The sequence below is a fragment of the Trichosurus vulpecula genome, chromosome 3 (genome assembly GCF_011100635.1).
Source record: "Trichosurus vulpecula isolate mTriVul1 chromosome 3, mTriVul1.pri, whole genome shotgun sequence".
NCBI classification, from domain to species: domain Eukaryota; kingdom Metazoa; phylum Chordata; class Mammalia; order Diprotodontia; family Phalangeridae; genus Trichosurus; species Trichosurus vulpecula.
Window position 1 is genome coordinate 90,252,437 of NC_050575.1, and position 27,305 is coordinate 90,279,741.

Sequence of the window (27,305 nt, forward strand, 5' to 3'; positions counted from 1 at the left end):
GGGATAATGAATTGGTTAGTGAGGTGTAAAGAGATTGCCTTGCCACGGTGAGGGCATAATTGAAATTATGCCCCATAAATTTGTAGTGGACCTGGTCAGCACAGTTTTAGGGTTTTATCCATCTTCATTCAGTAGCATGTGAGTAGGAGCAAAGGTGGCAGATGGTGTGAGTAATCCAAAAGCTTGGGAAGGCAAGATATAGGATAAAGGGATAAGGAACTGGAGAGAAGAAGGAAATGTTGAGTTTTACTTGTTTACTAAGGGGTCAAGATGTGGAGGGAGGAAAATGTAACTAATGTAGAGGTGACAACTTAGTAAGAACTGATGGGTAGAGAGGTTGAAGGTCTCAGTGAGGACAAACAACAGAGTTTGGGATTGCAAGGGCTAGGGAGAGGTGGAATGACAATAGATTGTAATCAGATGAAGGGATTTCAGAGTTCCTGAGTCTGGGAGTGGAATATTTGTGAGTGCTGACCTGGAGGTAATAGGAAATAAGTTAAGATTAGGACTATTACAAATGCCCAAATTAACTGCAAAGGAACTATGAAGGAAGACATTATCTGAATCCAGAGGAAGAACTGATAAAGAAGTATGTATTTACATAAAATGTATATATGCATATATATGCATATATGTACACACATATTTGTGTCTAATGGCAGCCATCTCTAGGGCAAGGGAGGGAAAGAATAAAGTGGAAAAAAAGAAAGTTATATGATAACTTTATTATATATTTAAAAGGAATAGCAAGTTGTACAAAACAGATTTGTAGTTTCATGTGTAAGAATCTTTTTTTCTCTTCTACTATGTTATGGAAATGCTCATTTTATTTCCCAATTCAGGATTTTACAAAAACACTAAAAAATAAAAAAAAAGATTAGGAATTAAGAAGTTAGGGTATTCAAGTTAGTTTAAATTTCCTAATATAAAAGCAGGAGTTGGGGTAGGAAAGAGACTGCGTCTGGCACTGAATTCATCGAGGAAGGAAGAAAAGTATCCTGGAGGTGAGTAGAAAAAAGCTACCAGAATCTTGATTGGGTGATAAACATAAAAATATATATACATCTATATACACACATGTACATATATACATGCACATGAAAAACATACATACATATATGTACATATGTGCACATATATCACCATAATTTCTCCTCATTTGAGGTAATATACACACATATACATATAAACATACATATATTTGAGGTTTACATATGTATACATTTGAGGTTATATATTATATTTTAGGTTACACAAAACACACACATATATAATGTATATGTGTGTATGTATGTATATATAATCTCAAATGAGGATAAGTTATGAAGTGATGGTGGTAAAAGGAGAGCCTGGAAGTGTCATGTGGGAGCAATGAGTATTCCAACTCCCCCAACATGTCCACCAAATGGGGGACAAAGAGAGTTGGTATGAATAAAGGCTACAATTCAGAGAACAATAAACATGCATAAGACTTCTCTTGGGAGAAAACCAAACAAACATGCACATGTAGCATGGAAAAAGATTCAGCCAGCATTCCCATTTTTATACACATCAGAAATATAGGGCATAGTTCCACATTGCTTTTTCTCAAAAATTGAAGTCAAACTCATTGATCTATAGTTGGCAGATTGTTTTCTCTTCTCTTCTCTTCTCTTCTCTTCTCTTCTCTTCTCTTCTCTTCTCTTCTCTTCTCTTCTCTTCTCTTTTCTTTTCTCTTCTTTTCTCCTTTCCTTCCTTCCTTCTTTCCTTCCTTCCTTCCTTCCTTCCTTCCTTCCTTCCTTCCTTCCTTCCTTCCTTCCTTCCTCCCTCCCTCCTTCTCTTTCTTTCTTTTCCTTCTTTCCTTCTTTGTTTCTTTCTCTCTGAAATCAGGATCTCTTCCTTCTCTAATCTTATGATACCATACTCATTAACCAATATCTTTCAAAAAACAGCACCAGTGGCTCAGTAATAATACTGGTCAATTCTTTATGGATTCAATGATATAATTCATCTAAGCCAGGTGACTTGAATTCAACAAAGGCATTTGGGTACTCTCTTATTATGTCCTTTCTTATCTCAAAGACTCAAATCCTTATTAGTCCTCATTATTTTGCAATTTGGGGGACTTAGGGGGACTTTGGGGATTTTCTGTATAAAGATCATTCCTTTATAATATAATTTTTTATTTAAAAATGAGCAGCTCTGACTTCTCTCTATGACCATTTGTCAATATCCCCACATATCCCAAACAAAAGTCCTGCTCCCTTATCAATTTTCTTTTTTCTTCCCTCCTAGCCAAAAAACTAACAAACAAAAAACCCAGAAACAAAAAGAAATTTTGTTGTCCTTAGCTTCCCTCACCAACTTCATCTCATTCTGAGCTGTAGCATTCCTGGCGCTATTTTTACAGGAACTCACCACCACCATAAACATTTTCCATGACTTGGTCTTGTTTTCATCTTTTGTATATTTCTAGTTAAATCTAAGTTTGTTTCTCTGTTCCCTGTAAGACCAAATTTTTCCCCAGTCAAATCCTATTTTTCTCCTCATTGAATTTGTTTCCCTTTGTATTTTAAGAATTTCATTCTTAGGTATCTTCCATTCCTCCTGATATTACTTCTTCTGACACATTTTAATAGATAGGATCTTATCTATATTTCCCCTGAACCCTTGGAAATGCATTTTCCCAAAATCTAAGATCCCTATCACACTAGGTTCAGATTTCCTCTTCTTCATCACATATTCAAGGATGGAGTGGTCATTTGCCTTCACATTTCCTGTTATGTGAGCCACAGAAACTAATTCCTCCTTGTGGGTGAGAATCAAATCCAGAATAGAATTTTTGCTTCTTGGTTCTTCCACTGAGGTAGACAAAGACAAAATGACAAACTAGCATGACTCTGGGCAAATCATTTTGTCTCTGTTTACCTCAGTGTCCTCAACTGTAAAACAAGGATAATAACCACATCTGTCTCCCAGGGTTGTTGTGAGGATTGAACGAAATAATATTTGTAAAATATTTAGCCCACTGCCTGGCACATGGTAGGATATTAGTAAATGCTGTTTTCTACCTTCTAACCCATACTCCTTCTCTGTTGTCTGCACTAAGTAGGCCCACGTTTGTAATTATACTAACTCCTATTATTTAAAAATCCATTTCAAAGAAATTTGCTGAAAAGTGATAGACTGAGGGAAAATAGTCTGTGATATTCTATGGGAATAGGGATGAAAGGGTGATTAGTTTCTTCTTTCTGTTTTCAAATGGATGCCTATAAGTAATTGCTTTTTCAAGCAATTTTTGGAATCCCAGGTGCATCATGTCACGGTTTGGAACATATTTTGTAGTAGAAAATGTTGGACAGAAAAGTCAGTCATAAACGTCAAGCTAAACCAGTTCTTCAGTGCAAAAGATCACTCTGACATATAAGGAAGAAAGGACACTGGAGACCTGTAGCCCACAGGTCATGTTCTATGGAGAATTTGTAGGAAATACTTATAAATCTGGACAAGTGGACACAGGATTAAGTATGTATGACAGAGAGAGAGAGAGAGAGAGAGAGAGAGAGAGAGAGAGAGAGAGAGAGAAAGAGAGAGAGAGAGACAGAGACAGAGAGAGAGACAGAGACAGAGAGAGAGAGAGAGAGAGAGAGAGAGAGAGAGAGAGAGAGAGAGAGAGAGAGAGATAAAGAGAGACAGAAAGATAGGAGTCATAGGCTTTAAAGACAGAAGGGAAATCATCTAGCAATTCCATTCCCAATTACAGAAGAGAAAAATGGGGTCCAGAGAAGTTAAGTTACCTGATCAAGATCTCGTTAGTAAATAGGTGAGCTGGGATTTGAAACTGGGCAATCTAATGCTAAGATCAAAAACTTTTTTTTTCCCCACTGCATCATACTGACTTCAACCCTTGACAACTGAAATAAATTCAACAAATACTTACATAAAAACTACTTTGTACAAGTCAGGATAGTAATGGGGAAAACTCACTGTCTTTGGAATCAGAGGACCTGTGTTCAAATCTTGTTTCTGTTATTATCTTTTTTTTCATAAAATAGTTTATTATTATTTTTAAAATGAACAAATAAGAATTTAAAATTTTGTCACTTTTAATTTGAATACAGTAAATATTGATAGATATAACTTACATGAACAAAAGCTCTTTGAGGTCCTCAATAATTTTCTTTTTTTTAAATTTAATATATTTAGTTTTCAGCATTGATTTTCACAAAAGTTTGAATTACAAATTCTTTCCCCGGTTCTACCCTCCCCCACTCCAAGATGGCATATATTCTGGTTGCCCCATTCCCCAGTCAACCCTTCCATCTGTCACCCCACTCCCCTCCTATCCCCCTTTCCCTTCTTCTCTTGTAGGGAAAGATAAATTTCTATGCCCCATTGCCTGTGTATCTTATTTCCTAGTTGCATGCAAAAACCTTTTTTTGTTGTTGTTTTTGAACGTCTGTTTTTAAAACTTTGAGTTCCAAATTCCCTCCCCTCTTCCCTCCCCACCCACCCTAAGAAGGCAAGCAATTCAACATAGGCCACATGCGTATCATTCTGTAAAACCCTCCCACAATATTCATGTTGTGAAAGATTAACTATATTTTGCTCCTTCCTAACCGATCCCCCTTTATTGAATTTTCTCCCTTGACCCTGTCCCTTTTTGAAAATGTTTGTTTTTTATTACCTCTTCCCCCTGTCTGCCCTCCCCTCTATCATCCCCCCTTTTTTATCTTCTTCCTCCTTCTTTCCTGTGGGGTAAGGTACCCAATTGAGTATGTATGGTATTCCCTCCTCAGGTCAAATCCGATGAGAGCAAGATTTACTCATTCCCCCTCACCTGCCCCCTCTTCCCTTCCTACAGAACCACTTTTTCTTGCCACTTTTATGCAAGATAATTTACCCCATTCTATCTCTCCCTTTCTCCCTCTCTCAATATATTCCTCTCTTATCACTTAAATTAATTTTAATTTTTTAGATATCATCCCTTCATATTCAACTCACCCTGTGCCCTTTGTGTGTATATATGTATATACACCTACATATATACACACATAGATACACACATATGTATATATATGTTTACACATACACACACACATATATATATATATATATATCATATATGCATATTCCTTTCAGCTACTATGATATTGAGGTCTCATGAATCATACACATCATCTTTCTATGTAGGAATGTAAACAAAACAGTTCGATTTTAGTAAGTCCTTTATGATTTCTCTTTCTTGTTTACCTTTTCATGCTTCTCCTGATTCTTTTGTTTGAAAGTCAAATTTTCTATTCAGCTCTGGTCTTTTCACTGAGAAAGCTTGAAAGTCCTCTATTTTATTGAAAGTCCATATTTTGCCTTGGAGCATGATACTCAATTTTGCTGGGTAGGTGATTCTTGGCTTTAATCCTAGCTCCATTGACCTCCAGAATATCATATTCCAAGCCCTTTGGTACCTTAATGTGGAAGCTGCCAGATCCTGTGTTATCCTGATTGTTTTTCCACAATATTCAAATTGTTTCTTTCTGGCTGCTTGTGTTATTTTATCCTTGATCTGGGAGCTCTGGAGTTTGGTGACAATGTTCCTAGGAGTTTTCTTTTTGGGACCTATTTGAGGAGGTGATCGATGGATTCTTTCAATTTCTATTTTACCCTCTGGCTCTAGAATATCAGGGCAATTCTCCTTGATAATTTCTTGAAAGATGATATCTAGGCTCTTTTTTTGATCATGGCTTTCAAGTAGTCCAATAATTTTTAAATTATCTCTCCTGGATCTATTTTCCAGGTCAGGGGTTTTTCCAATGAGATATTTGACATTGCCTTCCATTTTTTCTTTCCTTTGGTTCTGTTTTATAATATCTTGATTTCTCATAAAGTCACTAGCTTCTACTTGCTCCAATCTCATTTTTAAGGTAGTATTTTCTTCAGTGGTCTTTTGGACCTCCTTTTCCATTTGGCTAATTCTGCCTTTCAAAGCATTCTTCTCCTCATTGGCTTTTTGGAGCTCTTTTGCCATTTGAGTTAGTCTATTTTTAAAGGGTTGTTTTCTTCAATATTTTTTTCAGTATTTTTTGAGGTCTCCTTTAGCAAGTCATTGACTTGTTTTTCATGGTTTTTTTTGCATCATTCTCATTTCTCGTCCCAATTTTTCCTGTACTTCTCTAACTTGCTTTTCCAAATCCTTTTTGAGCTCTTCCATGGCCTGAGACCAGTTCATGTTTTTCTTGGAGGCTTTTGGTGTGGGCTTTTGCACTTTGTTGACTTCTTTAGGCTGTATGTTTTGGTCTTCTTTGTCACCAAAGAAGGATTCCAAAGTCTGAAACTGAATCTGAGTGTGTTTTTGCTGCCTGGCCATGTTCCCAGCCAACTTACTTGACCCTTGAGTTTTTCAGCGGGGTATGACTCCTTGTAGAGCAAAGAGTACTTTGTTCCAAGCTTGAGGGGATGCGCTGTTGATTTCAGAGCTATTTCTATACAGCCAGCTCTGCCACCCCAGCACTCGTCCTTCTTCAAGAACCACCAACCTGTACCTGATGTAAATCTTCAGCAGGCTGTGCACTCCTGCTCTGATCCACCACTTACTTCCTCCCACCACATGGGCCTGTGGCCGGAAGTAACTGCAGCTGTAGTTCTGTGGCTGCATTTCCCCCACTGCCCCTGGGGCAGTGGCTGAACCGTGAACTCTGTCCCCCGCAGCTTTTCCCACTAACCTTCTCTGTTGTCTTTGGTGTTTGTGGGCTGAGAAGTCTGGTAACAGCCACAGCGCACTGATTTGGGGTGCTAGGGCCTGTCCTGCCTGGCTTCTATTCTGGTTGGTTCTGCTGCCTCCCACGCTGAGCTCTGCTCCCCTCTGCTCCATGCGTGATAGACCTCATCCATTGACCACCCAGGCTGTCCTGGGCTGGATCCCTGCTTCCCTCTGCTGTTTTGTGGGTTCTGCAGTTCTAGAATTTGTTCAGAGCCATTTTTTATAGGATTTTGGAGGGACGTGGTGGGGAGCTCACACTAGTCCCTGCTTTCCAGCTGCCATCTTGGCTCCACCCCCGGAAGGCCCTGTTTCTGTTATTATCTGCATGCTCTTGGCCACATTTATTTTAGCTCTCCTGACTCTAAGTTTGTATAAAATGAAGAGCTAAGAGTAAATTTTGCCTAAGGTCTTTTTATGCTCTAAATACTTCATCTTACAAATGCAGCAACAAAAATGAAATCCCCTGCCCTCAAGGAGCTTACATATTTTCCAGCTAGATGGCAGAGTGGATAGAATGCTAGGCATTAAGTCAGAAAGATTCATCTTCCTGAGTTCAAATCCAGCCTGAGACACTTAATTAGCTGTGTGACTCTGGGCAAGTCACTTAATCCTGTTTGTCTCAGTTTCCTCATCTGTAAAATGAGCTAGAGAAGCAAATGACAAACCACTCCAGTGTATTTGCCAAGAAAATTCCCAAAGGGTCATGAAGAGTCAGACAAATGACTAAGCAAAACAAAACAAATGAAAAAAAATACACATCCGTATTACACAAGATAGAGAGTGAAGGGGACAAGGAAGAGACCAGACAAAGTGCCGTAGGCAAATCTAAGGAAAGAAGGCACTCATCGTGGGGACATGAGGAATGGTTCCATGGAACAAATGTTATGTGAGCTGAATCTTTGTTGTTATTATTATTAAATTTTATTTTTAACTTACAGAATAAAACAAACATTTCCATAATGTAGTACAATAAAAAGATGGTTGCACATGAAACTACAAATCTACTATGCACAACTTGCTGTTATTTTCAAATATACAAGAAAACTATCATGTAAATTTCTTTTTTCTCCCTCCACCACCCTAGAGATAGCTACCATTAGACACAAATAGGTATACACACATATATATGTAAATTATTTTTTGCATATTTCTATTTACCAGTTCTTTCTCTGGATGCAGATAGTGTCTTTCTTCAAATGTCCCTTATAGTTAATTTGGGTATTTATAATAGTCAAAATAGCGTATTCATTCTAAGTCATTCCTAAAACAATATTACTGTTTCTGTATACAATGTTCTCTTGGCTCTGCTAATTTCTTGCTACATTATATTTTGTCTGTCTTTCCATGTTTTTTTTTCTAAAATCACTGAGCTCATCATTTCTTATAGCACAGCAATATTCCATCACAATCAAATACCATGACTTGTTCATGGCATTCCATCAATAGATGGTCGTCCCTGCAATTTCCAGTTCTTTGTCACCACAAAGAGACCTGCTATAAACATTTTAGAACATATAAGTGTGTGTAAGGAGGATTTTGCTATCCTTTATAGAGTTCAGTTTCTCAGGATCTATGGCCTTAGGAATGTCTAGTTTCCAGATGCTAAATAATAACTCCTAGAATAGCCCCAGGGACCCTAGATAGTAATTCCCAGAATCTTAGTGATAGGCAGTCCTACTGAGGCTGCACCATGAGATATAGGGGTGATATAACTCATATTTACTATACTTGTACAGAATGACAATATTGTTAAAGTTAACCTATGAGCTTAATGTTGGCAAGATGCCTTCTTTGTCTGTTGCTCTATAAAGCAAGTTGGCACTGGTAAGTGAGTGGGGAAAGCACAGGGGAATCATGGGGAATCTGTGTGTACCTTAACTGGCCCCCATCAAGGCTTAAGGATATTTAGGGATGCACAAGCTATGACTGTCTCAATTGACCCCATCGAGACATAGGGATAGTTGTTACCCCCCCTTCTCACTAACCCTTGTGAGAAGGGTGATTAGAGAATGCTGTAGGACCTGGTTCTCTCATTATCAGCAACCTTTTTGAGAAGACTAGATTAGAATAAAGTAAGATTATTAACCCCTCCAAAGGTATCTGCCTGTCTAATCAGATCAGGAGTGAACCTATTGGAGGCTGGAGTCCCAAAACTCCAGTGCTTCCTGTGTGTTATCTCTGAAACAATAGATTCTTTTTCTTTTTCTCTAATCATCTTTGGAAATAGACCAAGTAGTGGTATTGCTGGGTCAAAGGGTATAGGTAGTTTGATAACTCTTTGAGCATTCTAGGCATGAAGGATAGCTGGCACAAATGCATGGAGGCAGCAAGGAATGATGAGTTTGGAGACTTGCTTAGAGAGAATGGACTCTGTGCACGAGGGGAAATAATACGAAATTAGTTGGAAATGTGGGTTGAATCCAGACTGCGGATGCCTTGAAATACCAGATTAAAAAGTTGATATTTTATCTCAGAGACTAAAGATGTTTGAGTTGGGCAGGGACATAGCCAAGATTATGCTTTAAGAACATCGTTTTGACATCTGGATGGTAGAAAGATTTTATAGGGAAGGGAGTGATAGCCCAGAGTCCAAATACCTAGTTATTAGAGGTGAATAAGGAGAAATGAATAAGCATTTGGTGCTCCTCTAGCACCATAGGCATTTTAAACTCCACATATATGAAAATCAACTCCCCCCACCCCCCATAAATCTGTCCCAAATCTAAGTTCTATGAAGTGTATTCCCATCCTCTTAGTCACCCAGCCCAGAAACTTTGGCCTTGTCTTAGGCTCTTCCCTCTTATTTTTTCTTGCACAGTCCATCAATTGCAGTGTCCTATTGATTCTGTTTCCTTATATTTTGTAGCTGCCCTTTCTTTCTACAAATATGGTCACAATTACAGCTCAAGCCCTCAAGACCTCTCAGCTGGACTACCCCAGAGGCAACTAGGTGGTGCAGTAGACAGGGGTTAAGAAGACCTGAGTTCGAATTTGACCTTAGCCATTTGCTAGCTGTGTGACCATAGGCATGTCAATGAACTTATGTCTGCTTTAGTTTTTTCAACCGTAAAATGGGGATAATCATCGAGGGAGAGAATATAGTGTAAATAAAGCAGAGGATGTAGGTCAGAACATTTGGTGCCACGTATACCCTAAAGGCATGAGACCCAGTAAAGGATTAGAAGGAACAGAATTCAACAACGTCATAAAAGCCAAAGGAAGACAGGATACCAGATGGAGGGGTCAATCATCCCTGCCAAAAGCAACAGAAATATTGAGGAGGACAAGAAATTGGGACAGGAAAACTACTTTCCTCAAATCCCTAAACACTTGCAAGAGTTTGTACACACAAAAAAAACAAAACATAAATCAAATGGGAAAACAACAAAAACAAGAACAACGCAGGAGTAGACAGCCAACTGGCAAACATGATTTGTCTTTCCTAGTCATGGTGATGGAAAACATGTCCTCAGAAAATGACCTGGAAACAAATAAATCTCTTTGATTCACTACAACAACTCTCTCTGAAGCTGAGTCATTATTGTAAGCCCTACTCCCTGCCTCTAAGTAAGAGAAGCCAACTCTGATAGCCACAACTGTCTTAATGAGCTGGTCAAGGAGTAAGTGGAGGCCTCAATAAACCCTTCCCAATATACCCACATCCTTCTGTACCAGGTAGAAGATGCTTGAATTTTCAGGTCAGAGCTGTAGCTCTATAATGCTATACCTAGGTGATTTCTGAGTTCCCTTCAAATTCTCAAATGTCAAACATCTGACAGTAGATTTTGCTGGTAGTATGGGAGAGACTAAGTGCCCTAGACAAATTTTGCCAATTTCACAATATTGCTCTAGAATTCATAGTACAGACCAACATAAGACAGCTGTTTGCAGATCAACATCAGTTTACAACTTGATGTCTAGTTACAAGTAAAAAAAATATTTTCTTGAGTTTCTAATTTTTTCTTGTAATATTAACGAGCTATTTAGAGAGTTCAGTATAGATTAGGAGTCAGAAAATTTGATTTTGAATCCTGGTTCTGCTATTTCCTTCTATGGATCTATAATTTCATCAGTTCAAATTATTACCCATCCATGCCTGCCTGGCCTGTGAAACTTTTGTCCGTGCCTTCTTATAAGTTTGCCACAAGGGATCTACCCAATGTGCTAGACCATCTTCTAGTTCTTTTGATGATTGGATGATACTAATGGAACGCATTAGTTCTCCATTGTTTTATTGCCTTGTGATCATCCAATCTTCCTTTTTGCTGATACCATTTTTTGTTTGTTTCCTTTCCCTCCATATTCATTATTTCTACTATGTTGCTTCCTCTTCATACCCGCTCTTCTCTGTTGCCCTTTGGTTAATCCTCAATTTCAATTCTTTACAGACTCTAGCATTTTATAACTCATAGTTGCTCAATATCACCAGAAGAATAGGTTTTTAGAAGATGGTTCTTTGTTTCAGCTGAGAAGCTTTGTAAAGATCAGCAAACAATTTCCCCAGGGCAATCCAGACTACTTAGGCCAATTTAGAAACATAAACCTGCATTACCTCAGAAATGGTAGGAATCTCAGAGATTATTTAGTCCAACCTGACCAAGAACTTTCTTTACAATATTCTCAAGCAGTGGTTCTCCTCTATTTAAAGGCCTCCATTGATGGGAAAGCAACTACTTTATGAGGCATCCCTTCTGGCTGACTCTAATTGTTAGGGAGTTCTTCCTCACAGTAGGATGAAATCTGTTTCTCAGCAATTCTCACCAACCCAACTCTTCTTAGTTCTCTAAAGTCCCTTGTAGCCCTAAAATCTATGGTTCTGTGAATATGAAGGGAGAACCTTAATCCCTCGGAAAGGTTTTGGGATTAGTTGGAGATGGTGATGCTTTTTAAGGCTTAAGGCCTTTGCCAGAGGTGGAAAATAAATGGAAAAACAGTAATTTCATTCATTCCAGCTATTGTGTTGGTCCTTTGCAGCCCACATTTCTCACTTTGTTCCAAGATTTAAAGGAGGGATAAAAAAGTTTTTGAATACTTTTTTTGGTTCTGTTTTGTGTTAAAATACAGGTGTTGTGGCCTGCTTCTGCCCTGGAAGAATATCCGCTTTTTATGAACTAGATTAAACAAAGTTTCTCCAACTCTAAATTTGAAATAGCATATTTAAAGGCAGGTGGGTGGATGGGTATGGAGGTGGAAAATCAGAAAAGACAAAGGAAGGGAACAGGGGAGAACTCTTGGGAATCTGTTCACAGAGAGCTCTCAAAGATTTTTCAAGTTGAGGAGTGATATTATGTTAATATATGTTCTAATTGCTCAGCAATAAACAACACCCACATGCTGAATAAATGTCAAGACCAAGCCTTTTTAAAAATCTGCTTTGAAACAATGTCAGTCACTGCTATTATTACAAAGAGACTGAACACTTTTGTTAGCATTGAAATTTATATGTATATATATATATATACATACACACACACACATACACACACACACACACACACACACACACACACACACATACATATATATATATATATATATATATAAAACCTGGGGTATTAGTTACTGAAAGTAATAGACCTCATGTGAGAACCAAGAGTGGGAGGACAGACATAGTTAGTTGTTACCATTTGCCAGCCAACTATTAACAAGGGACCTCACCTCTTATCAATGATATACATGACAGCATTGTTTATTACTGAACGTGCTATAGGTCAGGAACATGCTCTGCTAACTGGCTGACAATACTATGGTGTAACATACATGTATGTAAGTATATATGTATACATGTGTATATATACACTATATACATGCTTATATACATGCACATTATATATGTATATATACATAAATATGTGCATATATGTATATGTGTGTGTATACACACCTGTGTCTGTATGTATAAATTTAAAGTGCAGATGGGTAAAAGAAAATGTGTGCCCAGTAGAAATGCTATGTAACATTCTGGAACATTAGTTCAGTCTTTCCAGTGTAGAAGCTGCAAAGGCTTAAGGTAGTAGAGCCCAGCTACTTAAGGAAAGCAGTATGACAATGGAAAAAGCAGTAGCCTTGAAGTCTTGGTTCTACTATTTGACTTTGGTCAAACCATTTCCATTCTGTGAAGTGGGAGAGTTAGATCAGACCTCTATGATCCTGTGCCATTTCTAACATATTTTTTCTACTTGTGGAAGTGAGATCATATAGTAATGATGAAACTCATAGGATGTCAGAGCTGGGAATAGATATTAGAGGTCATCTAAACCAACCCCTAGACAAATTAACCAAGGCTGACAGCTAATAGGTGACTCACAGCTCCTTAACTGAACTCCTAAGTCACAGATCTGACCACGTCATTTTCTAGCTTAAAAAAGTTTCTGCTGCCCTTTGCTACCTCTGGCATTAAAAAACAAAGAAATTGTTTAAAATTTAGAGCCCCTCCCAATCAGTCTCAAGCCACATAATAACTCCTTGAAACTCCTGTCACAATTTGCATTTGTTTTCTTATCACCTGGCACAGCACCTGACACAGAGCTGAAACTTAATATATGCGTATTGATTGACTGACCTTTCCAAACATTGCATATCATTTCCTTTTACAAGGATTAGACAGCCTCTAAGGTCCCTTCCAGCCAGAAATCTGCAATCCTCTACATAAAATCACATCTCTTGCCTCCAAGCCTTTCTGTTACAGAAAGCAAAATCTCATGGGATTCGGAATATATTTTTATTGCCATAGAGAGAGAAAGCCTGAGGAATGGGATCTTGGGTGGTCACCAGAGGAGGGGAGAAAAGATAAGAAGACCAGTGTAAGGTTTTTTATAAAAAATATAATTAAATTCCCACTCAAACTCAGAATGAATCAGAGCTCAGAAATCTTGTCTTAATGAAAATAAGAGCGGTTTCATACTTTTGTTTTTCTCCAAGGTAGAACAAGTCTGTAGGAACATAATTTAAAAATAGAAAGAGCCCCTCCCCGCCTACTCCACCCCCCCAAAAATCACTTATGAGAGGAGTAAAATTTAAGCAGCAATATTTTATGGCAAATAGAGGGTTAGCCATTGAGTCAGGAAAGTCTGGGTTCAAGTACTGTTTCTGACACATTTTAGCTATATCACTTTGGGCAAGTAAATCAGTTCTCCTTTGTGGTCTTATTTATCAGATGAAGATATTGAACTTGATGATTTCTAAGGTCGCTCAGAGCTCTGACCTTCTGTTACTGCAGTTCTGTGATCACTGGGTTATCAATCAGTCAGTTAAGTAGCATTTATTAAGTAGCTACTATGCATCAAGGACTGGGCTAAGCAATTTGGGCAAAATTAAAAGCAAAACACAAAGGAAGAGTCCTCACTCTGAATGAGGTCATAGTCTAATGGTGGAGACAACATCAAACAACTATGAACAAATTAAGTATATATACATGTATATACACACATATATATGTGTGTATGCATACAAATATGTGAGTATGTGTGTATGTATGTGTGCATATGCTTATATATAATATGTATATACATAAATGTATATATGCATGTGTATGTACACACACACAGGAGAAATTGGGCAATCTTGGAGGGAAGACACTAAGATTAGTGAGAACTGGGACAGGCTTCTTGGAAAGGTTGGACTTTAGCCAAGAATTTAAGAAGTCAAGGAACCTAGGAGGTAGAAATAAGGAGGGAGAAAGTACCAGGTACAGGGGACAGACACTAAAAGTGTTGAAGTCAAAAGATGGAGTGTCCTGTGTGAGGAACTTCAAAGAGGCCAGTAGGTTAGTAGTGGTGTAAGAGGTAAGAAGAAGAGAAATGTAGGAGGGGCTCAGGTTACAAAGGGCTTTTAAAGACAGAAGATTTTGTATGTGGTCCTAGAAGTTATTGGGAGTCACTGCAGTTCATTGAATGGTGGTGAGGATAGGTGGTAATAGGGTCAGAGTTGCATTTTAAGATCAATTTGACAGCTGATAGACTGGAGAGGGAGATGAATCAGGGTGAGCAACCAACAGACTACTGCAATAGTCCATGCATGAGGGGGTGAGGACATGAGTCAGGATGGTGTCAGTGTCTAAGGAGAAAAGGGTGCATACGGAAGACTTGTCACAAAGATAGAAAAGACAGGACTTGACAACTGATTATATGGGGGGTAGGGGTGTCATCCAGTCAATCAATAAACATTTATTAAAGACTTACTTTATGTGCTAAGTGCTGGAGGTATAAAATATAAAAAGAAAGACAGTCCTAGACCCCAAGGATGTTATAATCTAGTGGAGGAAGATAGAGGAAGGGAGAAGACAAAGAAGTAGAAAAGGGGCAGGGAGCAGCATCTGTATGAGATGGGGGCGGGGCACAGTAGAGAAATTGTTGTTGTTTATCCTTTGTTCCTGAAGATGATCATGACATCAGGAAGATGATGTCAAGACTTGCAAGTGAATTGGATTTAAGTGAGGGAGGGCTGTGCAAAGTCACCAGCCTCACTTTCTCCTCCAGGGCCATCTGGGCCCAGTGGCATAGATCCAGACAACTGGAGCTGGCCCTGGATGCACTTGGCCTTTTTAAGCTAAGGCCTTTAGCAGATTTCAGTTTGATTGAAGCAACAACCATTCAGTGTTTAAGGCTAGGTAAGAAATGAGGCAGAGAATGGAGAAGTAGGAAAAGTCACAAAGTCGTGCAGTCAGGTGAGAAATGAAGAGGTGAGAGTGAGGAGTCTTTAGATGGCACCCAGGTTTCAAGCTTGGGTGACTGGAGAATGACGGTATCTTTGAAAATAATAGGGTATTTAGGAAACAAGTGGGTATCCCCAGAGTCAATATGTATCATTTACTTTAAAAGCCTTCTCTGATAGCCCCGAAGTTTATCTCTCATAAGTACATGCTGCAGATCTCAGAGGAATCTCTGTGTTCTCATCTCAGTTTTACAAAAAAATAGTGTTATAGGAGGCCTGAGGGTTTATTTCTTTTTCAAAGCTAGTAAAATGCCACTATTTTAGATAGTTAAAAGACTGAGAAAGATCTATGGCAGAAAACGTATAAACACAGTATTCCCAAAGTTTCAAAATTTCGTTTGAAACTCTTCTATTGAACTTTTCCCTTTAACTTCTGAGAAGCACTTTGGTACATGCATGTGGATTTGTAGATCAAGAGGCCTGGATTTGGAGTCAGACAGCCTGGGTTAAAATCCTCACAGTGTGACTATTCAGGAGTCATTTAACCTCTCCCAGACTCAGGTTTTTCATCTGTGAAATAATCTGAAGTAATAGAGATCCTGGCTCACAGGTTGTGATAAGAATCAGAGGACTTAAAGAGAGGAAAGTACTTAGCCAACTTTCATTCAACATATAAATGTAAGTTTTCATTGTAAGTAGACGTAAGTAATGGGAGTTTCTGCTCCTATTTACTTCTACTTTGCTCTTGTTGGTCAGTCATCTTGGACTCTTTGTGACCCCATGGACCCTAGCACACCAGATCCTTCTATCCTTCACTCTCTCTCAAAATCTGTCCAAGTTCATGTTCGAGTACAGTCTCTCCATCCTATCCTCTACAATCCTCTTTTCCTTTTGACTTCAATCTTTCCCAACATCAGGATCTTTTTCAGAATCCAAACTTCTCATTATGTGGCCAATGTATTCAAGTTACAGCTTCAGTATTTAACCTTCCATTGAATAGTCTGAATTATTTTCTTCAAGTATTGACTGATTTGGCCCCTTTACTTTCCAAGGAACTTTCAAAAGATTTTTCCAGAATCACAATGTGAAAGTGTTCTACAGTGTTCAGCTTTTCTTATAATTCAACTCTCACAGCCCTACAATGCAACCAGAAAAACCATAGCTTTGACAATACGGACCATTATTGACAAGGTTTTATCTCTACTTTTTAGTATGCTGTCCAGATTTGCCATAGCTTTTCTCCCAATGAGAAAACATCTTTTAATTTCATGACTTTAATTTCTTTGAGCCCAAGAATATAAAATCTGATACTGTTTCCATTTATTCTCCCTCTGTGTGTCAGCAGGTGATGGGACCAGTTGCCAAGATCATAGGTTTTTGTTTGTTTGTTTGTTTGTTTTTTGATATTAAGCTTCAAGATAGCATTTGCCCTCTCCTGTTTCGCCTTCATCAAAAGACTTCTTAATTCTTCTTCACCTTCAGCCATCAGAATGGTATCATCTAAATGTCTGAGAATGTTACTATTTCCCAGGCAACCTTAATTCAGCTTTTGATTCATCGGTCTTGGTATGTCTCATGATGTACTCTGCATCTGTTATTGTTTAGCCAGTCAGCCACGTCTGACTCTTTGTGATGGTTTGGACCTTTGCACAGTAATACTGACTATGAGATTTTCTTGGCAAAAATACTGGAGTGGTTTGCCGTTTCTTCTCCAGTGGATTAAGGCAAATAGAGGTAAAATGACTTGCTCTGGGTCACAAAGCTAGTAAATGTCTGAGGCTGAATTTAAATTCAAGTCTTTCTGACTCCACACCCAGCATTCTATCCACTGAGTTACCATTATCAGCATTATATATGTTACATCTACACAAACTATTCTGTACATATTTCTATCAGTTCTTTCTCTGGCTGCAGAGAGCCTCTTTCTTCATATATCCTTTATAGTTAATTTAGGTAATCATAATAGACAAAATAACTTATTCACTCAAAGACATTTTTTTTAATTTTATCATTTTTATTTAACATTTTAGTTTTCAACATTGATTTCCACAAGATTTTGAGTTACAAATTTTCTCACCATTTCTACCCTCCCCTGGCCAATTCCAAGATGGCATATATTCCGATTGCCTCGTTCCCTGGTCAGCCTTCCCTTATGTCACCCCACTCCCCACCCCTATCCCCCTTTCCTTTACTTTCTTGTAGGGCAGGATAGATTTCTATGCCCCATTCCCTATATATCTTGTTTCCCAGCTGCATGCAAAAACAACTTTTTTGCTTTGAGCATCTGCTTTTAAAACTTTGAGTTCCAAATTCTCTCCCCTCTTCACTTCCCACCCACCATCCCTAGGAAGGCAAGCAATTCAACATAGATCACACATGTATCATTAATGTAAAACACTTTCACAATGCTCATGTTGTGAAAGGCTAACTATATTTCCTTCCATCCTATCCTCTCCCCCTTTATTCAGTTTTCTCCCTTGACCCTGTCGCTTTTCAAGTGTTTGCTTCTGATTACCTCCTCCACCTGTCTTCCTTCTCTTCTATCATCCCCCCTTTTTATCCCCTTCCCCTTACTTTCCTGTGGAGTAAGACACCCAGTGGAGTGTGTATGTTATTCCCTCCTCAAGTTGAATCTGATGAGAGTAAGATTCACTCATTCCCCCTCACCTGACCCCTCTTTCCTTCCAACTACTTTTATTTGCTACTTTTATGGGAGATAATTTACCCCATTCTATCTCTCCTTTCTCCTTCTCTCAATATATTCCTCTCTCACCCCTTAAATTTATTTCATTTTTAAAGATATCATCCCTTCATATTCAACTCATGCTGCACCCTCTGTCTATATATATATATATAATATATATATATACATATACATATATATACACATATGTATGTGTGTGTCTGTATGTATGTATATTCCCTTCAACTACCCTAATACTGACAAAAGTCTCATGAATTACACACATCATCTTTCCATGTAGGAATGTAAATGAAACAGTTCCACTTCAGTAAGCCCCTTATAAATTCTCTTTCTTGTTTACCTTTTCATACTTCTCTTGATTCTTGTATTTGAAAGTCAAATTTTCTAATCAGCTCTGGTCTTTTCACTGAGAAAGCTTGAAAGTCCTCTATTTTATTGAAAATCCATATTTTGCCTTGGACCATGATACTCAGTTTTGCTGGGTAGGTGATTCTTGGTTTTAATGCTAGCTCCATTGACTTCCGGAATATCATATTCCAAGCCCTTCAATCCCTTAATGTAGAAGATGTTAGATCTTGTCTTATTCTGATTGTGTTTTCACAATACTCAAATTGTTTCTTTCTCGCTGCTTGCAGTATTTTCTCCTTGACCTGGAAACCCTGGAATTTGGCAACAATATTCCTAGGAGTTTTCTTTTTGGGATCTTTTTCATGAGGTGATTGGTGGTTTCTTTCAATTTCTGTTTTTTACCTTCTGGCTCTAGAATATCAAGGCAGTTCTCCTTGATAATTTCTTGAAAGATGATGTCTAAGCTCTTTTTTTATCATGGCTTTCAGGTAGTCCAATAATTAAAATTTAAATTATCTCTCCTGGATCTATTTTCCAGGTCAGTGATTTTTCCAATGAGATATTTCACATCATCTTCCACTTCTTCATTCCTTTGGTTCTGGTTTATGTCTTGATTTCTCATAAAGTCATTAGCATCCACTTGCTTCAATCTAATTTTTTAGGTGATATTTTCTTCAGCGGTCTTTTGGACCTCCTTTTCCATTTGGGTAATTCTGCCTTTTAAGACTTTCTTCTCCTCATTGGCCTTTTGGAGCTCTTTTGACATTTGGGTTAGTCTATTCTTTACGGTGTTATTTTCTTCAGTATTTTTTGGGTCTCCTTTAGCAAGTTGTTGACTTGTTTTTCATGGTTTTCCTGCATCACTCTCATTTCTCTTCCCAATTTTTCCTCTGCTTCTCTTACTTGATTTTTCAAATCCTTTTTGAGCTCTTCCATGGCCTGAGACTAATTCATATTTTTCTTGGAGGCTTTTGATGTAGACTCTTTGACTTTGTTGACTGCTTCTGGCTGTGTGTTTTGATATTCTTTGTCACCAAAAAAGGAATCTAGAGTTTGAGTGTGAGTCTGAATTTGTTTTAGCTGCCTCTTCATGTTCCCAGCCAACTACTTGACCCTTGAGCTTTCTGTCAGGGTATGACTGCTTGTAGAGTAGAGAGTACTTTGTCCCAAACTTTAGGGTCCAAGCACTGCTGTTTTCAGAGCTACTTCTGCTCCACTGTCACCCCAGGCTCTGTCGCAGAAGCACTCATCCTCCCCCAAGAACCTCCAACCCGGACTGCAATCCAGATCCAGGCAGGGCATAGCAAGAGAACCTGCCTTTGTGCTCACAAAGCGCTCCTTGTACTGATCTGCTGCTAGATTCCTCCTATTGTGTGAGCAAGGGCCTTGGGAAGCAGCTGATGCTGTAGCTCTGGAAGGAGCCTCAGGAGCTTCCTGCTGCTGCCACCACTATCACTGTACCACCTCCGCCACCCCTAGGGCTGGTGGCCAGACCACTCTGAACTCTATCCCGCAGTTTCCCACTAACTTGCGCTTTGGCATTTGTGGGTTGAGAAGTCTGGTAACTGACACAGGTCAATGATTCATGGCCCTAAGGCCTGTTTCTGGCCGGCTGACTCCCAGTCTCGTCTGTCCTGGCTGTGCTCCACTCCCAGCACTGAGCGATAGACCCTTCCCAGTGACCATCCAGGCTCTCCTGGGCTGAAGATTTGTTTCCCTCTGCTATTTCTTGGGATCCACAGCTGTAAAATTTGTTCAGAGCCATTTTTTACAGGTGTTTGGAGGGATTTGGGGGGCACCTTAAGCAAGTCCCTGCTTTCCAGCTGCCACTTGGCTCCGCATCCTCAAAGACATTCTTAAAACAATATTGCTGTTGTTATATACAGTGTTCTCTTGGTTCTGCTCATTTGTCTCTTCATTATTTCATGCAAGTCTTCCCATGATTTTTTTAAATCATTGAGCTCATCATTTCTTATAGCACAATAGTATTCCATCACAATAAAAAAACACAGCTTATTCAGGCATTCCTCAATTGATGGACATCCCCGCAGCACGAAGAGAGCTGCTATAAACATTTCAGAACATATAGGTTCTTTTCCTTTTTCCCTAATCATCTTTGGAAATAGACCAAGTAGTGACATTGCTAGGTCAAAGGGTACAGGATAACTCTTTGGGCATTATTCCAGATTACTCTCCAAAATGGATGGATAAGTTCAGAATTCCACCAACAACGAATTGCTGTCCCAATTTTTCCACATCCTCTCTAACATCTCTCACTTTCCCCTTCTATTGTTTTAGTCAATCAAGTAGGTATAAAATATTATCTCATGGTTGTTTTACTCTTCGTTTCTCTAATCAATAATGATTTGGAGAATTTTTACATGACTATAAATTGTTTTCAATTTCTTCATTGGAAAACTGCCTATTCATGTCCTTTGACCGTTTATCAGTTGGGGAATGACTCATATTCTTAAAGGTTTGACAAAGTTCTTTATATATTTTAGATATGAGACCTTTATCTGATAAACTATTTACTAAAATTTCCCCCTTATTTTCTGCTTTCCTTCTAATCTTGATTACATTTGTTTTATTTGTACAAAACCTTTTTAAATTTATTGTAATCCAAATTATCCATTTTGCACCTAACTTTGCTTTTTCTCTCTTGTTTATTCATAAATTGTTCATCCTTTCACAAATTGGATAAGTAATATATTCTATGTTCTTTAAATTTTCTCGTAATATCTCTTTTTATATCTAGGTCATGTATCCATTTTGATCTAATCTTGGTAAATGGTATAAGATACTGGTTTGTTCATAGGCCTTACTGTTAACAATGCTTCCTGTCTTCGTTCTCCAGAATGTCTGGCTCTAGATCAGTAACCAAACCATTATGGTTATTGGTGATGTTAAGCTCTTTCTTGCATAGTTCTTCTGCATAGTCTTGTCACCTCCCCTTAATCTTTTCTGCTTCAGTTAAATCCTTATAATTTTCTGTCTTTTATCATGCCTGTTTTTCAGGAAACCGTTCCTCTGGTATCTCTAATGTTATTGAAGACATCTCTTGTCTATCCCATTGTATATTTTTTTCTATTTCTTTGCATTCCTCATTTAAGAAAACCTTATCTCTCCTTGCTATTTTCTGGAATTCTGCATTCAATTGGCTATATCCTTTCCTTTCTCCTTTCACTTTTACTTTCCTTCTTTCCTCAACTACTTGCAAAGTCTCACAAGACAGCATTTTGCTTTCTTGCTCTTCCTTTTCTTTGGAATTTCGTTGTTGTTACTGCGTCCTGTACAACATTGCAAAACTCTGTTCATAGTTCTTCAAGCACTCTATCTACCAAATCTGATCCCTTAAATCTATTTATCACCTCCACTTCATATTCACTGGGATGTTATTTAGGTCATACCTATATGGTCTGGTGGTTTTCCCTACTTTCTTCAATATAAGTATGAATTTTGCAATAAGAAGCTCATGATCAGGTTGACTGTGTGTATGTTATTGAGGCACCTAGGGCTTACAATGGATAGAGTACAGAGCCTGAAGTCAGGAAGACTCATCTTCCTGAGTCCAAATTTGGCCTCGGCCACTTACTAGCTATATGACCCTGAGCAAGCCACTTAACCCTGTTTGCCTCATCTTTTTTCTTCATCTGTAAAATAAGCTGGAGAAGGAAATGGAAAACCATTCCAGTATCCTTGCCAAGAAAACCCCAAAGAGGGTCATGAAGTTTTAGACACAACTGAAATGATTGAACAACGACAACAACGTGTGTGTGTGTGTTTCTACCATTACCGCCACCATCACCATCACCACCATTGTTCTTAGCTCTACTCACCACTGCTATTAATATTACTGCTAGTATTGTTGTTAGAACTACTACTGATGCCACTGGTATTACTGATACTTCTACAATTACTACCCCTACTTCTGTGTGACCTTGGGCAAGTGACTTACCTTCTTTGGGCCTGCTTCTTCTTCTTTTAAAAAGAGAGGGTTGGCCTCAATTGCATTTAAGATCTCTGCGAACACTGACATTTGATGATCCTATGACTCTATCCTACTCTTTGAAACCACTTATTTTAATCTATTTTCGGGCAGTTGTCAAGGCATCATTTTATGCCTCTTTCTTTGACTGATACTTATTGGAGAAGTTCTGCTTCATTTGCATAATTTGCCTCCGTGATTTTTGGCAACAGACTGAGGGAAATTCATTACAACCTGGAAGCCTCTGGGGAGCTGTTTTCCAGAGAATAGCAAGGAAGGACAAGAAGGTTTTCTTAGATGAGTAATACAAAGAAATAGAAGAAAACAATACAATGGGATAGATGAGATCTCAATAAAGTCAGAGATATCAAAGGAACATTTCATGCAAAAATGGACACAATAAAAGATTAAAAAATTATAGGGAGTGTGGTTTTGTTTTGTTCTGTTTTTTTGTTTTTTGTTTTTTGTTTTTTTTTTTTTTGGCTAGGGGAGCCCTGCTATCTTCTGGGAGGGAGAGGGACAGTTGTTTGAAAGACTAGGGTGAGGCACAGATTGTTTCCTAGATCAGTTAGGGCTTTCCCAGGTTTCTCTCTTACAGGACACCCTGAGTGCTTGAGAAGGGATTCAAGTCTGGTTATGAGTGGAGTAGATTCTAGCCTAGAAGCACCCAGAAGGACATCATTGGCAAAGAGGAGCAGGCTTTGCAAGTAATGCTCATACCAGCATAAGACAATGGAATGAATTCCAATTCTGTGTTCTTAAATGCCTAGCTAGAAGCTCCCTTTCCCTTACCACTCCCCTCCTCTATACCCACAGAGGCATCTAGGTGGCATGGTGGATAGAATACTGGGCCTGGAGTCAGGAAGATCCGAATTCAAATCCAACTTTAGGCACTTACTAGTTGTGCGACTCTGAGCAAGTCACTTAACCTCTGTCTGCCTCAGTTTCCTCAACTGTCAAGGGTGAGAGAAATAATAATACCTACCTTTCAGAGATGTTGTCATGATCAAATGGCATAATACTTGTAAAACGCTTAGAATTTACCTGGCACATTTGTACTGCTAACTACTTGTTCCACTGTTAACAAACTGCTCTTCATATCAAATCTTTCCTTACTCCCAGAAATTACTTTGTGTATATTTTCTATAAGTCTTGTTTCCCCCCAATAAAATGTAAGTTCTATGAGGCAGAAACCCTTCCATTTTTATCTCTAGAGCCTAACACAGAGCCAGGCTCACAGAAGACATCTATTAGATGTTTGCTGTACTGATTGATTTCTGGTCTGGCCTCTATTGATGGGGTGTGAGGGGCAGAATGTGTGTGCATTTTGAACAACAGATGGTGGTAACCATTTGTCTTGGGTTTTTTGTTTGTTTCATTTGTTTGTTTTATAGCAAATAGTTTATTTTCTAGTATCCTATGACCAGGGTCTTTGCAAGTGAAGCAGTACTGGGATTTTCAGCAAGGTTTATTTTTCTGGCTCTTGTACTGGGGCTGCCATCAAGAAAGGAGGGCATATCGGAACCTGATATATTAGAACACTAGATTGGAAGATCAGAAGCCTTGAGCTTCTCTCTCAGCTCTGCTACTTATGACTTGTGTGACCTTGGAAAAGTCAATTTTCCTATTTTCCTCATCTGTAAAATGAAAGGATTAGACTTTGATAAGATAGAGATGACCTAGAAAAGGACAATCAGAACGGTGCGGGACCTTGAGTCCATGTCCTATAAGGATTGCTTAGATAACAAACAAACAAACAAAACTGTGAATGTTTAGTCCATAGAAGAAAAGACTTAAGGGTACAGGCTACCTGCCTTCATGTACTAAAAAGAATTCTGTGTGAAAGAGGGATTAGACTTGTTCTGTCCGTCTCAAGAAGGCAGAGCTAAGAATAGTCGGTAGATGTTGCAAAGAGGAATGTTAGGCTTGATGTTAGGAAAAATTTCCTCAGCACTGTCTAAGAGTTGAATGGGGAGAGGGGAGGTTGTGGTCCTACCTCCCAGAGGTCTTCAAGCAAAGGCTAGATGGTCATTTGCCAGATATAATGCGTTAGGAGTTTTCTTGCTGAGGTCCCTCCACCTTTGAGATGTGACCTGATGATCCTAACATCTCTTTCAGCTCCAGTTCCCATGTTGTAGCAGAAAGAGCATTGGCCTTAAAGTCACAAATCCTACCCTCTGTTACTTATTAACCATGTAACTCCAAACAAGTCGCCTAAACTCTCTGAAGCTCCACTTCCTAATTTGTGAAAATAATATGTGTATTACCTTCTCCACCAGTTTATTGGGAGGAAAGTGTTTTGTTAATCTAAGATCAGTGGAGAAATGCAGGCTGCTCTTCTCCTAAGTATGGAATAAAGTTATATTTTTCTTTTCTTAACCCACCATAACAGTTCCAAATATGCTGCAGAAACAAATAGCTGACAAGGGGGAGAGACAAAGGAGAGGACTGGGGAAAGAGGCAGAGGGGACCAGGAGGGCAATGAGAATTACATATTGAGTTACCAGTGACCTGTAGGCCGATGTGTAGAAACACCCAAAGGCTCATGACTTTTGCCATGCTGTTTCTGGTGAGGTCGTTCAATCCCCCAGCTGCAGTGGCTAGCCAGTGATTACCCAGAAGCAGTGTGCTTTCTCACCAGGCTCCCCTCAGCCTGGTGGGCAATACTACGAGATCTGATGGCAGCTTTAAATTAGAAAGTGTCAAAGATGGCGGCTGGAAAGCAGGGACTAGCGTGAGCTCCCTCCGAAAACCTATAAAAAAATTGGCTCTGAACCAATTCTAGAACTGAAGAACCCACAAAACAGCAGAGGTAAGCAGGGCTCCAGCCCAGTACAGCCTAGATGGTCTCTGAGTGAGGTCTATTCCACATGGAGCTGGGAGCTGGGAGCCAAGCAGAGAGAACAGAGCCCAGCGTGAGCAGCACAGACCAACCAGACCAGGAGTCGGGCGGGAGTGTGCCCTAGCACCCTGAATCAGTGAGCTGTGGCAGTTACCAGACTTCTCAGCCCACAAACACCAAAGGCAACAGAGAAGGTTAGTGGGAAAAGCTGCAGGAGAAGAAGGAGTTCATGGTTCAGCCACCACCCCCAGGGCAGTGGAGGTGGGGCAGCTACAGCTGCAGCTGCTTCCGGCCCCAGGCCCACCTGGTGGGAGGAATTAAGTGGCAGATCAGAGCAGGAATGCAGAGCCTGCTGAAGATCTAAGTCCAGTCCGGGTTGGGGGTTCTTGGGGAAGGAGGAGTGCTGGTGAGGCAGACCTGGCACATCCCCCCCAAACATGGAACACAGAACTCCTTAGTTTACAAGCAGTCATACCCCGCTGAAAAACTCAAGGGTCAAGTTAGTTGGTTGGGAATATGGCCAGGCAGTGAAAACACACCCAGATTCAGTTTCAGACTTTGGATTCTTTCTTTGGTGACAAAGAAGACCAAAACATACAGACAGAAGCAGTTAACAAAGTCAAAGAGCCTACAACAAAAGCCTCCAAGAAAAGCATGAACTGGTCCCAGGCAATGGAAGAGCTCAAAAAGGATTTGGAAAAGCAAGTTAGAGAAGTAGAGGAAAAATTGGGAAGAGTAATGAGAAGGATGTGAGAAAACCACAAAAAACAAGTCAATGACTTGCTAAAGGAGACCCAAAAAAAAAATACTGAAAAATATACTGAAGAAAACAACACCTTAAAAAATACACTAACTCAAATGGCAAAAGAGCTCCAAAAAGCCAATGAGGAGAAGAATGCCTTGAAAGGCAGAATTAGCCAAATGGAAAAGGAGGTCCAATGGACCACTGAAGAAAATACTACCTTAAAAATTAGATTGGAGCAAGTGGAAGCTGGTGACTTTATGAGAAATCAAGATATTATAAAGCAGAACCAAAGGAATGAGAAAATGGAAGACAATGTGAAATATCTCATTGGAAAAGCCACTGACCTGGAAAATAGGTCCATGAGAGATAATTTAAAAATTATTAGACTATCTGAAAGCCACAATCAAAAAAAGAGCCTAGATATCATCTTTCAAGAAATTATCAAGGAGAACTGCCCTGATATTCTAGAGCCACAGGGCAAAATAGAAATTGAAAGAATCCATCGATTGCCTCCTCAAATAGATCCCAAAAAGAAATCCCCTAGGAATATTGTTGCCAAATTCCAGAGCTCCCAGATCAAGGAGAAAATACTGCAAGCAGCCAGAAAGAAACAATTTGAGTATTGCAGAAACCCAATCAGAATAACCCAAGATCTGGCAGCTTCTACATTAAGAGATCAAAGGGCTTGGAATACGATATTTGGGAGGTCAATGAAGCTAGGATTAAAACCTAGAATCACCTACCCAGCAAAACTGAGTATCATGGTCCAAGGTAAAATATGGATTTTAAATAAAATAGAGGACTTTCAAGCTTTCTCAGTGAAGAGACCAGAGCTGAATAGAAAATTTGACTTTCAAACACAAGAATCAAGAGAAACATGAAAAGGAAATCAAGAAAAAGAGCAAGAAAAAGAAATTGCAAGGGACTTACTAAAGTCAAACTGTTTTGTTTACATTCCTACCTGGAAAGATGACATATATGATTCATGAAACCTCAGTATTAGGGTAGCTGAAGGGAATATGAACATATATATGTGTGTGTGTGTATGTGTATGTGTGTGTGTGTGTGTGTGTATAATATATGTTTATGTACATATATATATATGTATCTATATATGTGTGTATATATATGTGTATATATATATATATATATATATATACATATATATATATATACACCACATAGAGAGAGAGGGCACAGGGTGAGGTAAAGATGAAGGGAAGATATCTAAGAGAAATAAAATCAAATTAAGGGATGAGAGAGGAATATATTGAGAGAGGGAGATAGGGA

The 27,305-nt window shown here is 38.9% G+C and overlaps 1 long non-coding RNA gene across 1 annotated transcript in view; it reads right to left on the minus strand.

The window, feature by feature from the left end:
• LOC118841052 overlaps positions 1 to 24,551 on the minus strand; it is a 35,891-nt gene extending 11,340 nt beyond the window's left edge. The window contains exon 1 of the long non-coding RNA XR_005009837.1: positions 24,425 to 24,551. This is a non-coding gene — a long non-coding RNA (uncharacterized LOC118841052). The remainder of the gene's footprint in view (positions 1 to 24,424) is intronic.
• Between the last annotated feature and the right edge of the window lie 2,754 nt (positions 24,552 to 27,305).